At 34.1% G+C, this 18,934-nt stretch overlaps 1 protein-coding gene across 3 annotated transcripts in view; it reads left to right on the top strand.

The window, feature by feature from the left end:
* Positions 1-18,934, top strand: part of LOC105836679 (plexin-A4) — a 271,831-nt gene that overhangs the window by 196,603 nt on the left and 56,294 nt on the right. The gene's annotated exons all lie outside the window — the stretch shown is intronic.

Here is an 18,934-nt window from a genome sequence, read left to right on the forward strand (position 1 = left end):
CGTGCACATGCACATGTACAAGTCATCTCAGCGAAGCACACGCCCGCGTGTGTATACTGAAGTCTTCCTCGATCATCGCAGGGCATGATCGTTAAATTAATCGCGATCACCATACGATTACCGCGCTCGTGAATCAAAACACGATACAACAGCGTGCCGCATAAACGTTACAACGGGCCATTTAATTGGATCCGCGATACGCGATAGAGTCAACGGGGTCTACCCAAAAAACTCGTACGGCGTGTATTCGCAGAAATGGGGATCGTGGATAGTACATTATCGTGCATCGCTATTAAACCTATAAAATTTTCACAGGAGAGCAGCTGCATCACTAGTTGAATCACTACAAACGGGAATTCTCGTGGTACGGAGTGAATTTTTACGCTTTTCTTTCTATTTCTAATTCTGAAGATTGATTTACCGAAAGATTTATACTTCTCATTCTATACGCTTTAGACGTAGCTTTCTCTGTTTTGGAATAGAAACTTTGATACAAAAGCGGTTAATAATCTTTCTCGTTAATTTATTTTCTATAACTCTGTCCGCGTTAGTTACCAGCCGGTAGAAAGGAAATGCATTCGCGATTTCGAGCGGCAGTCTCACCGTCCTCTCGACAGAGAAAGTAACGATAAATATAGCTGGCCGTCCTATTGTAGAGAATAGTATTTATAGAGTAATAAAGTATATAATATCTCGGCGAAGTGCAGAGGGGAGAAGGAGAAGAGGAGGAAGTGGAACACACGCATCTATATGTATATGCACGCTTCTATTTCCACATTTAAACCTACGGTAGGCGCGACATTACGTTTTTATGCCACAATGTCATATTTCGTTATAAATTTATATTATTTACGGCACTGTAAACGGGAAATCTCTATCCACGACTCGTGCGCGCCCTTCTAAGATTTATCGGTCTCGTAAACGGCGACGTGTAACCCTACTTTGGACGTTTAACACTCAGAACGGCACATCCAGAGTCGGGTGGCTCGTGATTCGCTTTTGTGAGACTCGCGACGTAATACGCCTTTTGCCATTTCAACGGAAATGGATTATCTTGGCGAGATCTTGCCTCGAGCGCGCGCCTTGCTAATGTTCTTTCTTCTCGAGTGCCCGATCAGCTCGTTCGATAGGTCAAGTCGATTTACGTGAGCATGGGCTTATTATCGTGAGGAGAAGATTTATTTAGATTCAGAAACTGATCCAAGAATCACTAATATACAGTTATAAGAATGTACAAGATGAAAATAAATATATCAGATGCAAAAATGGTAATAATAAATAATATAATGAAATTAAATTGCGGCGTATATTAATTTTTTTAAATTAATGTTTTCAACAAAAAAATTAATATAATGTATTAAAATAATATATTGAAAATAATAATAGTGTTGATAACTCAATAATAATGATACTGTGAATATTTATAATAATGAATATTTTATAACTGTGTGTATTGAATTGCGATAGCGTCTAAGTCTAAGAGAATAAATTTATACATCTATTACTTTTTTGTTTTATAAATAATTGGTGAATGTCTATTATTTTTTTAGATTGTAATGACAGAAAAGTAGATTAAAAAAATCTTTTTCTATGATCACTCTTTCACTCTTCTGTTTACATATTGATTGTTCCCGGAAAAGTGCAAAAATACAATTTTCATGAAAAATTACCTTTCAACGAAGAGTGAAGTTTAAACAGGATGATAGAATTTTCGGGCAAATTAAATGTTTCATCCTTAGTGAAAGCCATTTTCGTGCATGTTTCAACGATACGACAGAATATCATTACTGGCGAACTACTATATCTCCGTTTTATTTCTTCGCAAACTTATTTTATTAGTTTCTCGAGATCATCTCATCACGAACTGTTCTTTTGGCCATGTAGGAATATTTATTGTTAGTTTTAATAGGCTATCAATATCTTTATGCATTTAATATCGTATATCGTAACTGCTGATAATCCGTAATAAATTCTCTAAAAAATATTTTATAGTATTATTGTGTCGAATAGGGAATAATAAATACAGGAATATTATGTATGCGGTTTTTTAAAACATTAATTTTAACTTTTTCAAATTGACTAATAATGAATTAAAATGTTAGTACTAGAAATATTTGATTAAAGTATTGATATAATAATATTAAAATAAGCAGTACATGAAATTGCCGGTGCAAACAGTTTTATGATCGTATGTCAAACGCTAAGTCTTCGTCGCTTCGAAGTAATTCGATAGTGAGCGATGGATGGGGGGGGGGGGGGCAGTAATAAAATACGAGAATCAATGATGCGGGGGTAAAAAGAGAGGTCATCCCCGTTTCATATTCTGTATAATTTATTAATCAATCGATTACAATCGTACTTTTAGTTCTTATTGTCCTTCTCGCTCGCTCAACTCAATATATAGTGAGGGAATATTTGCACGTGTGACACGTGGTAACATGTGACGTACGAGTGCTTGTTATAACTTTGTTTAATATTAATTAATACAGTTAAATTGGTAAGTCGATTGAGTTCGATTTTTGCCATATAGAGAGATGATATTGAGACTATTTATCTAAAAATATCGGATTATAATTTTATAAATTTTATCTGTCTATATAATCTAGATAGAGAATATTGAATTCTAAATTTAATGAGATTAAATAAGATCTGTGTTAATATAATTTATTTTAAACTAAAAAAAAATAGTAAGTCGCTATCCACAAATGAATACGAATGAAATATGTGCTTTGCTTTGTTTAATGCATAAAAGTTTGTATATATAATGAACGATATTAATATGTCATTATTTATAGATTTCCAACAAATTTTCAATTTGCTAATGTTTTAAGAGACATACGTAATTTTGGAAATAATATATGTTTATATTTTAACTAATAACTAATAATTAATAATTGATAAGTTGTAATTTATTAGAGAATGTCATTACTATTATGATGATAATAAAAATCGATATGCTATAATGTAAACAAAATTTTATTTTTAATTGACCCTTATTGATATATTGTTTTTATTTTTAATTTTATTTTATTAAAAAAGAAAATTAGTTAAAACTGAATGTTAAATGTAAAATGTTATTGTAAAACAATAGTAATGACATTTACTTCAATATATTATTAAAACTGCAAAATTAATTGTTCTATAATATCATTGACTCAATATATAGCTTTACAATTAATTTTCTGATAAAATAAAGTTTACATTTTGATGAAAATTAATTAAAAAATCTTTATACATTTACATTTAAATTATTGCATTCAAAATCAATGACAATCAATTTTATTGGTCTTGAAAATTCAAGATTTGATTATACTTTTGTGATTTAATTAGCAAGAAACTCCATAACAGGAATAAAATGTAAATTATTCACTTTTTTGTTATTATTAATATCTTAAGATTATTCCATAATAAATACATTAATATATGACAATAATTTGTTTATACAATCTGTAAATCTGATTATTTCAAATTAATCGAAAGTATTTGGTTTCTCATGCTGATCGCACACAATATCAATTTTTACAAATATCTCTTTTCCACCTGAATGCATTGACTATCACGAGCTAATTACGCTGGCTTTGGTGATTGATAATCGTATGTCATTGTTTATCATGCCTATGATCATTATCACAACACAGCAGCATCGAGATATTTCGTTTGCAATCCCGCCACGACGCGGCAAAAACACCGAGAATCGGCGAGCGTTGATCCATGACACATCCTGGAAATTATTAATTTTTATTCGTATTAAAATTTTGCTCTATTATATGCAGATAGCGTTGTTTAAGCATTTTGGCAACATGCATATTTATTATTTATTGCTTAATTGTAATTATTCTTTTTATCTGTTTGTTTAATTTTTATTATTTATTATTTGTTCCATGCTGTTTGTTCCATTTTTTGTGAACTTTATTTTTGGTAATGTTTCATAGGTTTAACAAATTATATATTTACGATAGAGATTCCGACGTTAAAGTATATTGACGTGCGAAATTTTGTTTGAACTGTTAATGAAAGTTCCGCTGCTTATTATATACGATCGTACGGGAATTCGTGACTGAGGGTCACGGTCAGAGGTCGTCGCTGATATATTTACGCATGCTCATCGACATCCCTTCCGGTAGCGCTGTGCAAATGTGGCCTTAAGCCCCACGAATCAGGAATCGTGGGACCATGCAGAGTTTCATATCTTCTTTCTTCAGTTTAAGCAAGAATTCCATTAATCAAGTTTAATTAAGAATACAAAAAATATTGTTAAGATCAATACAATTATAAAATAAAATAATTAATTATTTATTTTGTGCAAAGATGATACGGGGCAATAAAAGAATAAAGTGATACACATATTATACGTCCAGATATATATGCTCGGCTGATTTATTCAATGACAGCAAAACATTGATATATAGCCAATCAAGCACGTTGCGTATCACATTTTAATACGCAACGGTACTTTTCATCTTTGTATAATATATCATTTTGATATGCTTATCGTGATACGCGGATACGTAACAAGTCTATAGCTGCCTTAATATATGTTTCTGATTAGTTATATTTCTGTCCATTAATAAATCTTCAATTTCTTATTAGTGTATACACATAAGTAATTTTGAAGCTTTAGGCAATCTATGTAGGGTTCAGTTAATTTTGTAGTGTTATTTATCTTACTTCTTTTCAGACAAGATTTTTGTCTATATATGGAGGTCTTAGCGGAGTTTACCCTTTCGATTAATCAACGCAGATTTCTGTAATTAACAAGTCGTAAGATGTTTGATGGCGTCTCTCTGAGTTGAGCTACTCCGTTATAATCTCCTTCAATGGGGAACGTTCCCTGCGTCTCGCTTCTGTTTGCTTGCTAATTGCCGACGCATCCGATGTCGATCTCTTAATTAATACGCGAATCTTAGATCTTCCGCAGTCCCGTGGTTGCTGTGAGCGCGACAACGAGCCGATCGATCGATCGAGGTGGTTCCCGAGTCTCGTCGATAGACCACTACGGCTTCTCGTTGCGGCGATAATTAACCATCGCATGCCAGTTTCTGCGTTTAACAACGTGCGACTGACGTTTATGGTAGCGATAGCGTAACTATCGGAAACTATCTTTTAAGCTCTCGCCGCGGTAATTGTGGGAACATATTGAATAAGACGTATACGTAAGTAGATTCTGAATAGCATCGAGAAACTTCACGCATTAACTTATTAACAAATCTAAAATGAAAATTTTTATATCAAAATTTAATGTCATTTTTTTTACATCTTTATAATGCCTATATTATTATTTATCAATAATTGAATTTTAAGTAAATTTTCCATAAGATAAAATATATTTAAAATAAAACAAATCCATATTATTTTTTATTAATCAGAAGTAATTTTTTTTAAACAAAAATATCAAGGTAAGTTACAATGAAAAAAATGACTTCGTAACAGCAGCTAAATTTCAATGTAGCTGAAGCTACCAGCCAAAGGCAGCAGCCAAACGTCGAGCGGCCAGGGCCAAACGTCATATAGGCACCATTCAATAAAAAGTTAAAAATTTCCTGGTTATCAGATTTTTAACAAACTTTGAAAAATTTGCATAGAGTTTAGTCATTATAATACATAATAGATCATTTGCGACAAGACTTGCAATTTACCAATTGTTATAAATTTTTTAAACTAATTTTTATCGTTTTTTGCGCCTCACGCCTAAACGCAAGGTACGATTTCCTCCAAATTTGGCTGGAAATATCTTTCTGTAACGTACAATCGACTGATCGATCATTCGCGAAAGGACGTGTATTTTCCAAATTGTTATAAATATTTAAAAAATTAATTCTTATCGTTTTTTGCGCCTCACGCTCGAACGCAAGATTCGATTTTCTCCAAATTTGGCTGGAAATATCTTTCCGTAACGTACAATCGACTGATCGATCATTCGCGAGAAGACGTGCATTTTTCTAATTGTTATAAATAATTAAAAAATTGATTTTTATTGTTTTGTGAGCCTCACGCCTAAACGCAATGTACGATTTTCTTCAAATTTGGCTGGAAATATCTTTCCGTAACGTACAATCGACTGATCGATCATTCGCGAGAGCACGTACATTTTCCTCATTGTTATAAATAATTAAATAATTGATTTTTATCGTTTTGTGCGCCTCACGCTTCAACGCAATGTACGATTTCCTCCAAATTTGGCTGGAAATATCTTTCCCTAACGTACAATTGACTGATCGATCATTCGCGAGAAGACGTGCATTTTTCTAATTGTTATAAATAATTAAAAAATTGATTTTTATTGTTTTGTGAGCCTCACGCCTAAACGCAATGTACGATTTTCTTCAAATTTGGCTGGAAATATCTTTCCGTAACGTACAATCGACTGATCGATCATTCGCGAGAGCACGTACATTTTCCTCATTGTTATAAATAATTAAATAATTGATTTTTATCGTTTTGTGCGCCTCACGCTTCAACGCAATGTACGATTTCCTCCAAATTTGGCTGGAAATATCTTTCCGTAACGTACAATCGACTGATCGATCATTCGCGAAAAGATGTGCATTTTCCAAATTGTTATAAATAATTAAATAATTGATTTTTATCGTTTTGTGCGCCTCACGCTTCAACGCAATGTACGATTTTCTCCAAATTTGGCTGGAAATATCTTTCCCTAACGTACAATCGACTGATCGATCATTCGCGAGAGCACGTGCATTTTTCTCATTGTTATAAATAATTAAATAATTGATTTTTATCGTTTTGTGCGCCTCACGCTTCAACGCAATGTACGATTTCCTCCAAATTTGGTTGGAAATATCTTTCCGTAACGTACAATCGACTGATCGATCATTCGCGAAAAGACGTGCATTTTCCAAATTGTTATAAATATTTAAAATATTAATTCTTATCGTTTTTTGCGTCTCACGCTTGAACGCAATGTACGATTTCCTCTAAATTTGGCTGGAAATATCTTTCCCTAATGTACAATCGACTGATCGATCATTCGCGAGAGGACGTGCGTTTTTTTCATTGTTATAAATAATTAAATAATTGATTTTTATTGTTTTGTGCGCCTCACGCTTCAACGCAATGTACGATTTTCTCCAAATTTGGCTGGAAATATCTTTCCCTAACGTACAATCGACTGATCGATCATTCGCGAGAGGACGTGCATTTTCCTAATTGTTATAAATAATTAAATAATTGGTTTTTATCGTTTTGTGCGTCTCACGTTTCAACGCAATGTACGATTTTCTCCAAATTTGGCTGGAAATATCTTTCCCTAACGTACAATCGATTGATTGATCATTCGCGAGAGGACGTGCATTTTCCTCATTGTTATAAATAATTAAATAATTGATTTTTATCGTTTTGTGCGCCTCACGTTTCAACGCAATGTACGATTTTCTCCAAATTTGGCTGGAAATATCTTTCCCTAACGTACAATCGACTGATCGATCATTCGCGAGAGCACGTGCATTTTCTTAATTGTTATAAATTTTTAAATAATTAATTCTTATCGTTTTTTGCGCTTTACGCTTGAACGCAAGGTACGATTTCTTCCAAATTTGGCTGGAAATATTTTTCCGTAACGTACAGTCGACTGATCGATCATTTGCGAGAGGACGTGCATTTTCTTAATTGTTATAAATAATTAAAAATTTGATTTTTATCGTTTTGTGCGCTTCACGCCTAAACGCAATATACGATTTCCTCAAAATTTTGTCTGGAACTATCGTTCCTTGTATTTACTTGACTAACATAATTAACAATTTAAAAAACTACTAAACAATTAATAACGATCGCGAATGAAAATTTTATAACCAGGGAATTTTTAACGTTTGATGGAATGGTGTCTTCTGGAAACGCCTATATGACGTTTGACCCTGGCTGCTCGGCGTTTGGTTGCTGCCTTTGGTTGCTAACTTCAGCTACATTAAATTTCAATAGCTGAATTCAAGTTAGCTCTAACAGCTACCGCCTTATCATAGCTAAATTCTATCTATTACAGCAAAACGACGTTAACTGTAACGTAGAAGTTTATTAGCTGAATTAAAAGCACAAGCAGCTAAAAAAGTTGTACCCGTAGCTAAATTTCATTCAGCTAAGCGACATTTGTCTTCAGTAGCAATAATCTGTTGCTATAATAGCTAAGTGCAAGTAGCGAATAATTTTAGTTTGGACAGCAACTGCATTAGCTCTCCCTAGAATAAGGACACACTTTAGCTGTCACAGCTATATTCTATCTGCCATTGCTAATTTTTTTTTCCGTGTACAGATGAATAAAAGTAAACTATTAAACTTATTTTAGAACAATGAATATGTATAAATATTATATAATGATAATATTAATTGTGTGTGTATGTGTTCACGTACATGTATAATTTAAAAGCCTTCTGTTGTTAATGTCTCAAATTTTTGTTAAAAGAGATTAATTTTGATTTCAATGTTATTTATAATCGATCTTATTCAATGCAGTATATCTGTGTTTGAAAACACAATACACACGAATAAAAGTTAATTCAATATTTGAGTTGACAAATAATATGTATAATATAATTGCTTTGAAACAGTTATATTTAACTTATTTATTAAAATCAAAAATATTCTTCAAATAGAAGTTTTTTAAGATAGATTTATCATAGAATAGTCTACTGAAAAATTATCTATTAAATTTAAAATTCAAATATATAAGTTTTTTTTTTATTGTTGCATTAAATTGCATTAGAACTTTCTTTCTTGCTTTAATTTTCAAATATATACCTATTTCATTTTAAGTACAGAGAGTGTACGGCTATTTCAATTATAAAAAAGGCGCTTAGCTTTATAGTACATAAAAATTTTAACGTACATCAGTGTCAGTGTCGATTCTTCGATTAATCGTATTTTCTCTGATCGATGAAAAAGGAAAAACAGGATTAGAAATACTTTTTCCCATAACTGAATAAAATCGACTATGCATTTTGCGAGTGAACGATGTTTCATCGCAAAATGGAAGTCCGATTCGGAAGGTCTTCAGGTCGAAAAGTCATAGAACGTGATTGGATAAAATTGTTTGATTTTCCGATATCCGATATAACGAGAGTTAACGTCAAATTTTGCCGAAGTGCATGCCAGACTGTTATACGCTTCCATTGGCTCTCTCTGCATTCGATAAAATGTTCATTACATTTTTCTTTCTGCCGCTTCAATCCGTAATATCCCGCAAAATCCAATTTTGACATTCGCGGTAGTCAAATTTACGATTCCAATAATATCACAATCTTTTTGACGGTCGAATCGACCATACTGTCATCATTATATTAAAAAAGTAGTATATTTTTGAATATTTTTTCGCTGACGTTGAACATTCCTCAGGTAAAATTTATTTTTTGAAGTTTAAAAACGCTTGTCTCTCTTTGATCGAATTTGCGGTTCTTGCACCATGAGAAAAAATTACGCAGAAAACAGTTTTTTCCGAAAATTTCCATCGTGTAGAATTTAGTTTGCAATGTAACAGGAATTTAATCGCGATTCAATCAATTATAATTGCTACAAAAATAGATATTATCGCATAGATCATAAATTAACTCTAGGTCCATCAATCGATCTATTCTGTATGGATGCTTATAATAATTAATAATGGTAATGGCTTTTAAGATTCGGGGTGTGATATGAATAATTGCTTATGTTTAATATACAATTTTCTTTCTTTATGTTTAATATACAATCTTCTCTATTTTGAGAGTAACAAAAAAAGAGATATATTGCAAACAATGGCAAACAAAGGTTTATTATATTGAATTTTAGTTGAAAAAGATTTAAATATAAAATATATAACGACGTCAACGAATTGAGGAAAATCGGAATTGATAGTAGCATTGCTGTAATATATACAATAACAGGAAACTATAATATAGGTAATGAGAAAATAGTAATTATCATTATGACCAAATATCATTATTTTCCGGGATTTCCGGAATTCGCATTTTCGTATATTCAAATGTACGAACATAGTAATATATTTACGTAAAGCTAATAAACATTATTATCTTTCAAATTGAATAAATTGCAATGTAGGTTTATTATGCGTTTACTTGTCAATACCATGCTTTTCGTACATTTTTTGTTTTTAGTTCTAACAATTGTAATGTAATAATATTTTGGTCATCGATAAGATTATATTATGTTTGTACTTATATTATGTCATTTTTGATATATTTTACATGACAGTTTGTGATTTGATAAAAAGTGCAGCAAAATAATGTAATAATAATAAATTACATAAATCTATTTATTACATTCTTTATCTCGTCTTTTATGGAATCTTAAAACTGTTAGAAATTATATTTAAAAAAGAGCAAATACATAACGATTCAATAAATAATTATTTTATGTAATTTGAATTCTTATTACGTTGATTAAATTTTGCAATATTAATCTTCATTTACTAAATTTGAATATAAATTTAAACACTTTATTTTGATGGAACAAATTTAATTAATAATTAGTTTAATTAATGAATAAATAACTCTATTATTAAATAAATAACTTCAATTTCAGCAAATTAAAACAAAGCTACGTTACTTTGTTTTTTATCATTTCTAGAATAGACAACAGGAAATAATATGTAAAGCACCAATGTATTCACAGGCATGTGCCATTAATGTTTCATATATTCTCGATCAAATTGACAAATTTTATGTGACACAAATCTTGTAACACGGATAATAGATTTGGAAGGCAACACTAACACAATCGCAAGCTAAGCCACAAATAATATTGATCCGCGGTGTAATTAAGTGTACCAGTTTCAATTTGTTCATGATTGGCGAACATCACGCGGTCAGAGAGAGGGATCACCGAGCGTACTTTGAAGGGCGTGTTCGCGATTATTGCACGCACGTTGCGTTTCGAGAACACGTGCGCTAGGACGACGACCGTGGGTTAAGGGCCAGTAATGGGTTAAGCTCAGAGATTCCCGGTTAATTAATTGGTATTAACGTACAGCTCGATGGGGATAGACGCGATGCGAAACCGGGGGGGATCATCCCAATATTCGAAAAGGTCTGCGCTATACACATTACGTTGTCGTACGCGCAAACAGCATAAATTAAACGTAAGCTGGTATTGCGAGTAACAAAATTGTAAATATTTAAAAGTTTGTAAGAAACTTTTTGGCTAGAAACTTTTACGTTGGATTTGGATATAACAGTCTAACAACGTATCATATTTTTATTAAATTTATCATTTTGCACATCATAAAATTTCTAGTAGTGTGTGCTACAATACGATGTTTGCATTTTAAATTAAAAATAATTTTGGATTAATCTATACATGTTTACATTTATATTTTTCTTTTAACGTAAGGAAAAACAATTTTAAATTACTACAAAAATATTTTGACAGTTTTCGTAAAAAAGAAATATATTGGTTTGATAAAAATGTATGAAAAATTATTATAAATCATTATAAATTGATTACGGTTTGGTTTTTGAAAGAAATTTTGTAATAATCTTGTTATATTTTTTATATGTGAGATATAGATAATATTATGATTTAACACAGACGCATACACATCGCAATGAAACGTTTTTGCTGCGACACGTGCGATTCAGCAAATTATTTGGCAAAACATGAAAGTTTCATTCGAGGAAAGGAGAAACTATCTGCTAAATCTGAGTTTCAATAAATAGAAGAATTGCTTTTTAATCAAGGATTCAATGTGGATTCCTCATTCGTTTGCATTAAACGTTCCGTCAAACAGAAAGAATCCCGACGTACCGCGCGTCGCGTCGCGCGCGACGGATCGATCGCCTATAATTTATTATTCGCTCTCGCGTCGCGACGTTCGATGACAATAATACGCGACGGTTCGATGATAATAACGCCGTCGGGACGCGCACGGGGAACGGAGGAGCGGTAAGCGCGGCTAATGGGGGCGTCCTCCTCATCGCACAGTTTCATCAATGCACAATAATAGGCTGCGGCGAACCGCGCTGCAACTGCAGCATCCGTGAACAATTGGATTACCCTATGTTTGGACTACGTCTGAAAATTCTAATCAGCAATAACGATCTTATATTTGGCGGATGTAAATGCTCAGCCGATCCAGTTTCCGATCACTTTTGCATTGACGACGATTTCGTGGCTGAGATTATAATGCTTAATTCGCGTTGCTGAATGCACCGCGATGCGGATAAATTAATTAATCCGCTGAACAGAGAGATACTAACGAGAAAAGCAGCCCGATATATCTTGCCTGCCGTATGGTCAGACCGATCCGCGGATCAGTATCAAATCCTTGAAGGGCTCAATTTGTCCTGCAATCGATTGCTGTATTGGGTTACGAAGCTTTATTAATTTATGCGTCCACTATACCGCATTGATAAATAACATTGTTTATAGACGATAATTTCAGTGATTGTTATTATCGGTTGCGTTATGTTTTAAAGATCTACTCTGTAAATGACAATCAATGAAATCAAGTGAAAACACACCAACTTTCAATGTTGTACTTATAACTTATCAATCAATAAGGTATATGTACTAATCTTTTAGTAACAATACGCTATTATGAAACTGAAATCACTAAAAGGCAGTGAATACTCACAATTATAAGTATAGCACTGCAAATCGGTGAATAATACACTGATTGTTATTTACGGAATAAAGTACATTTACATTACTCTAAAAGAAAAGATAGTAGCTATCAAAATTTAAATGATTTTTCATCAGTGTAATGATATTCTAGACATGGAACTTATATTTATTTTAAAAGTCTACATACTGAATAAAAGAATTTTGTTGAATTAATTGGATTCTGGAAATTACCAGATTTCCAATTAATTTAACAAGACTCTCTTTTTCACTCCATATTAAATCTACAAGAGACATTAAAACGTCTTAATATTATTAAGTAAATAGATTATTAATTATTTTAAATTTAATATAAACCAAGAAATAATAATTTAACGTACTGACTATAATTAATATAATTAAGGTAATATAACAGATATAAATCTGTTATTATTAATTAAATCAATATTCTAACGTTTTATTTTGTTTTGAACCTAATTTAGGATCGTATCTGTTTATCATGTTCGTCACGCGTGATATTGCGGTCAGTGCGCGGGAGACGTGCCGCTACAGTGTTGAAAGATACGAAATTAAGTGCGACATAACGGCGGAATTAATCGGCCTCGCGATTAGGGTGAGAGTCGACAGACACAGCCGCGAGCATTAGTTCGGTACCGGCGATCGATCGACTACCAAGTTCCGGTCGAGCACGTCGTGTTGCCACGCCACGAATTATTAACACGCTTTTGCGAAGTCTTGTCGGAAAAGAGTATCTTCCGCCATATGGTGCTCCTCGGACGTTTATTCACGGATATATTACTTTCCCTTCGCCGTCTTTTATTATAAGTTATAAGCATCGTAAATATTTACCCCGTTACTAGAAATACACTTCGTGTATTAATTAAAAATTTATTTACGGATGCTGCTGTGTGATTCGAAGCAATATTACACGCAGCTGTTTACAGTTGAGTGAATAGAATAAATCAATTAAACGATAACAAATAACAATAGGGAGAAATAGCAACAACATAATATTAAACGAAATTCATTGTAGAGAAGAACGGGATATTGCGATTCCCCATTTACATTTTATACAATAACTTTGTTAATAGTCTATGCAATGTTCTAAATGGCATAACATATATCTTGAAAAAATTTCAAAATACTCAACAGTAATAAAAATATAACAAGTCTTGATTGTTGTATACTGGCATATTAGCACCACTGCATAACTATGGACTACTAAACAAATAATAAGTAATCATTAGAATTCTTTACTTATAATAATAGAAACATTAAGAATAGTTATAATATTTAGAGAAGCCATCTTCTTCTACATTAATTGTACAAATATTCAAAAAAATATGCAAACTTTTTTTAGATGTAGAGAAATATATATATTTTTACATGTTGTGTTAGAAGAAACAGTTTTGTTGTAAAAATTGATCCGAAATTGATTTTATTTTGTTTTAAATTATCTCTTTATTTTGATCGGTTTAAAATCGGAAGAACTATTGGAAAAGTTAATAAATATTTTTAACAAGCTAAAACTTAGTATCTGTGTATCGATCTGTGAATTCACTTTTGTTTGAGATATTTTTATTTAAACTGAACAGCAGCTGAATTTATTCCAGATAACAAGGCATTATTTGTTCCACGTTAAATTTATTATACATATATAGCTTGTGGAAAATTAAATATCTATAAAATTTGAATTTAGAAAATTACTTTTTTTATAAATATTATCATCATCATTCCTTCCTCATTATAGTCGCTATTTTATTGGATATCGATTCTTATGCGATTGTATATTAAATATTTCTTTCTTTTTTGCTTTTGGCTAGTTCTTTTATGGACATAAAGATCGTGTTCTACGATCGACTCGCAGAAATCAGAGGAAGCGAAATAAGTGGTAAGCAATGAACGCAGAGAACATACGGGACAAAGAGAGCGGAACGTGAATTCAGGTTAGATCAGTAGGGCGGGAGTGGCGATAGAGGCTTTCGGGGAGGAAAGCCTGGGGTATATCGGGTCCCGGTCCAGAACGCCTCGGGAATAACGAGAGATTGGGACGACGAGGAAATTTCATCGCTCGCTCAGGCGATCGATGTGTGTGGCGAGACTGGAAGATAGAAGAGGAGAGGGAGAGAGTGAGAAAGAGAACGGGGGGTGAGGCGAGATTTATCGAATTTTCGAAATACCCGTGCACTCGGCAGGGTCGAACCAGACGCCTCCATTTCTTTACGGTTTCTACCTACTCGCTCTTTTTTTCATTCGCACCTTACCTCCGAGGCTCAGATCGTTCCCGCCTCTCTTCTCAATTTGACACCCTTTTCTGCTTGTGCCACCGTCGCTCTCTTGTTCCCGCTCGAACGCTGGTTTTACTTAATAATGATTTCCGATTTCTCAATTTCGTGGATACCTGATAGATATTTTCTTGAGATGCCTATCAACAAGATTTTTAGAAAGGGACAGTCTTCTAGATTGACAATAATTAACTGAAACGGCAAAAGAACTTTATTGGCTCATATTTTTCTAGAAGATATATGTGATAGATATTTAAAATTTAATAAAAAAAAGATATTAATACTTTAATAATAATATAATTTTAATTAAAAAACATATTCACTCATATTGATTTATCTTAATTTAGAATGAGATTTTTTGTACTTTCAATAATTTGTTCTACATATAAAGTTTGAATCTGACACTAAACTTTAATTTTTAAATGCAAAATATGGAAATGTTTTTTTCTTCGTTTGTTCTTCAATTGTATTCTTTTTTCTTTTTTATTGAACCCGATCCCCAATTTTCTCTTGCACTTTCAGGACCGCGTTTCCACGATTGAAATATATTGAAAAAAGAACAACTGGAATATTGCCGCGCGCGCTGATCACACGAAGTTGCCAGACTTCGTTGCACGGGGGTGGATTGTTCTTCTGCCCAAATAATCGAAAATCAGAAGAACTCCCGCGACGATGTTTGTCTTCGGGGCATCTTCGAATTCGCCTGTCTGATTTCTTCGCAGTTTTTTCTTCGCAGTTGTCCGTATTTGATATGTTTGGCTTCTGATGGCTACTTTTAGGGAAAATTTTCTTATGTGAAAAAAAATCGTTTATATGATAATCGAGTTAGGAAACGAAACTATTGCAATTAATTTCTGATCAACAGAGCCGATTCTCTTTGATAAAGGAAACGAGGGGATTACTATCCCAACCCATTCGTTCCACGTGTTTTAATCTGCCGATTTCCGATGTAATCACTGGTAACATCAGTAATTCATAGATTTTTAAAGCGTAAAGTGACATGAGGATGATATAGCTATTAGAGGAAGATTATCAATATTGCCATATCACGTTGTGTGTGTGTGTGTGTGTGAATAGTGCTTTTTAAATAAATATTAAAATAAAACTTTGAAAACAAATTTGTAAACTAAAAAGTATCTTCTATCAGATGGTATAGCAGTTTTCATAAAACTGTTTCATATTTCATAATAATTAATGTTTTCGCAACATACTGTAAAACGACGTCTGAGAAATGGATCCTAAAACTCTGGCGTAATAAGCAGTAATGTTGGAATTTAGATACGGCCTGTAGTGGAGAAGTTAACTATAAAATAAATTGGTGAACTCTAAAACAATTCTGTAATTAAATATATAATCGTATTTCTTGCGTACAGCACGATAAAATACTTTAATAAAATGTTAATATTAATGTTACATTATATATCTAAATGCAATATTAATTAGTGTTTTTAAAAAATTTTAAATTCCGTTGAATTATCCTTAATGTAAAAGATACTTCTTGTTCTCTTTTTATTTTTTCCACAATTTTTCTTTTTATTCTCATGTCTATTATTTTGCGCATGTCGAAATGAATTTCAATTTTGAAAACGACCCGGTCTCGATGAATATCGGAACGAATGCACATGCTGAAACGAATACCGGAAGTATAGGAGAGAGGGGTGACGCGAATGCGCAAGCCGGAATTGTGGCAACGACGTTCCATGATTGTTGAGAATTTTCAAAAGCACGGAGACCTGGGATAGCGAATTACATATATTATTCGTTCTCGGGCGAGTTCCGCAAATATTCCAGCCGCGATACCGCCGGCCCTTATTCTGTCTTTGTCTCTGTCTCTCCGTCTCCCTCCGTCTTTCCCCCCCCCCTCCCGTCTTCTCTCGTTAATCCTGCTCGGACCCACGGACGGATTCCCGCATGCCCATGTTCCCAAGGGCCGCCCAGGAGAAATTATGAACGAGACGAGAACCGGGAAAGGAGAGACCGAATGTGTTTCACGTCCGTCATATTCTCGTTTCCGACCGGCGGCGGCGCGGCGTTGGCACAAGCGCGCGCGCAATAACATCAATAATAAAGGGAGTGGGCTGTAGAGAGTTTTATTATCATCACAAACTTATTCGTTATAACATAAAATCAGCTGAAGCATGACTGACAGTGATTTATTGGAGCTTGATATTTTTTAATAACGTATTTATATTATAATTTTTTCATCGACAAATGAGACGACAAAAATTGCTTATTGATCGCGCAATCCATTTCACACGGGAGGAGGCGTCCTATACGCTTTATAATCACGTTGCGTTGTCGGCAAATTTCCAAGAGTAATAAGCTTTTCCCGACATTCGCCGTCCATGCGCGCCACGGGCGGGATAATTAACGTGTCGGAAGTGCACGCGGAGGGGTGAGGGGTAGAGATGGGAGGGGGAGGAAAGGGGTAGAAGCGCGCTTAAGGGTGGACGGCATTAGAAAATAAGTTTCCGCGAGCGCTCGAAAACCAAGGCGGAAATTGTGTCTGGGACGCGTCGCGACGCACTTCGCTTTTTCCGGCTATCGTCCCCCTCCCCCTCCCCACCCGCTCTCCATATCCACAGGCATCTCGGCCGACCTGGAGGAATAAATATCGCGGTGGTGCGAGCAAGTTGGAAATGAAAAAGGTGAGGTTGACAGCTACGAGAGTTTCTGTTTCCCATTATAACCGCTTTAAGTTGCGACTTGCAGTCGCGGTTATTGCTCCGCGAGGTAATATTGTGGAGTTCGCTTATACGATGCCGGCTTATTGGAAGCGAGACGCGCTCGCCTCGGCGACGATATCCGCGTGATATCTCTTTATTCGAAAAACGGATGCGATATCTCTTTATCCGAGAGAAACGGTCGCGACGACTCTTTATTCGCGAAACGTATGCGACGTCTCTTTATATATTCGATACGAAACGGATACGAGACGAGATTTCAGCGAGATGAGGACGAGAACTGAGTTCAAAGAGCCCGACTATCTTTTACAACGTAATCCCACTTCAAAGTAGTACAAGGATATACATTGCACGTATTCTTCCACGGTAATCTGGACAACTGTAGATAATTGCAAATGATAAGTATCATATCTTTTAAATGTAAAGATTTCAGGATTTCTAGATTTGGGTTTTATATTTATTCTATCCTTTCACTACTTTATTATTCTGTTTGTTTGCGCACATTTTTATTTTGCGATAAAACCTGCGTTTTATTGAAATATATAATATAATACAGAGTCTTATTTTATTACTTTGAATCTTAACTTTGCGCGGCGTTATGATCCATGTTTGAGAACGCGAAACTCGAGGAATATAGCGGGAACGAGTTGGTCTCGGTGATAAATTACGAGACGGCGAGAACTCTTGTTTAGGCCGCCGGTAGCGAGTGCCTCGCGGAAAACGTTTTCTTCTCGGCACGTCGAAAGTTTCGTTGTTGCGAGGCCGCGCCCCGCAGTTAAGCCGCGCGGCCATATTCCGCCGGGAGAATTTCCGCGCGACGCGCAAGTTAAGCGAAACTTCTTGCTTTCGTTATCGGGGAGAGAGTACAGTAACCCGGTGACACGGGGGAAATCCTGCGTGGCAGGCTGCCGTCGCGAATTCCACGCGGGGGCATAAAACCACCCTGTTTCTTGTGAACCACTGTCAAGTGTCGGTCTACCGGCTTTTTTTCGACTTTTCTACCCGCCGCGTTTCACCATTCGTCGTGGTGTGTAAGTAGCGTTATTTTTCCACACCGGCAACGTACTTTCTAGTTGATAAATTATGAGCTGGAAGTGATTAGCGTTGAAAATTCGCGTTATTCCTTTTTATAATTTGTGGAGCGATTTTATTGCGTGTACATTTATCATTTCTTGGTCAGAGAGGAAACGAAATTTCAATCTAAAAATTCATTGCGCTCGCAAGTTCAACTTTATAAGTCGATACAATGCTACTTACTATAGAAAATTACGAAAAAGATAAGAGCAAATGATTAATTTTTTAATTATTAAATTAAAAACCATTTTTTATTTTAATCTATTTGACTAAACATTTTTATTACTAGTTTTAATAATCGATATGTAGCATATATTTATCTTAAAC

This window comes from Monomorium pharaonis, chromosome 2, assembly GCF_013373865.1.
Source record: "Monomorium pharaonis isolate MP-MQ-018 chromosome 2, ASM1337386v2, whole genome shotgun sequence".
Lineage (NCBI taxonomy): Eukaryota > Metazoa > Arthropoda > Insecta > Hymenoptera > Formicidae > Monomorium > Monomorium pharaonis.